The sequence below is a fragment of the Alligator sinensis genome, unplaced genomic scaffold (genome assembly GCF_000455745.1).
Source record: "Alligator sinensis unplaced genomic scaffold, ASM45574v1 scaffold37_1, whole genome shotgun sequence".
In the NCBI taxonomy this organism is placed as follows: domain Eukaryota; kingdom Metazoa; phylum Chordata; order Crocodylia; family Alligatoridae; genus Alligator; species Alligator sinensis.
The window spans coordinates 3,370,177-3,370,621 of record NW_005841955.1 but is presented as its reverse complement, the minus strand read 5'-3'; the positions used below and the strand labels follow the sequence as shown (position 1 = coordinate 3,370,621).

Below are 445 nucleotides of genomic sequence, written 5' to 3'. Positions count from 1 at the left end.
GCAGCATGCAGCCCTTGATGGTACCCCACTTGCCATTCCCTTTTGTCTAGTCCTTGATCTCTCAACCTCTAACATTTCTCTTCTCCAGGATGCAGCTCCAGAATCTGAAAAATGTGCGTGGCTTTCTGCCGGCTGTATCTTACATTCTGATACCTTGTGGAGGTCTCCTGACGGGCGCATCATTGCCCCTAAAACCCTTGTCCCTCATCTTGCATGCGTGTCCCATGAAATGGGACACACGTGCAAAAGGGGGGTAGCAGAAAACATTTTAAGATACTGGTACGCATCCACTATACACGCAGAAGCGAAAAGGATCTCACAAACTTGTGCGATATGCTTGCAACATGGAATTAGCAAACCCACATATGTCCAGGCTAATGCCACTCCCTGGTCTTACGGACCATTTCAAAACTTACAAGTAGATTTCATTGATTTACCGCCTAGT

At 47.0% G+C, this 445-nt stretch overlaps 1 protein-coding gene across 1 annotated transcript in view; it reads left to right on the top strand.

Annotated features, from left to right (window-relative positions):
• CD109 (CD109 molecule) overlaps positions 1–445 on the top strand; it is a 152,151-nt gene that overhangs the window by 3,552 nt on the left and 148,154 nt on the right. The gene's annotated exons all lie outside the window — the stretch shown is intronic.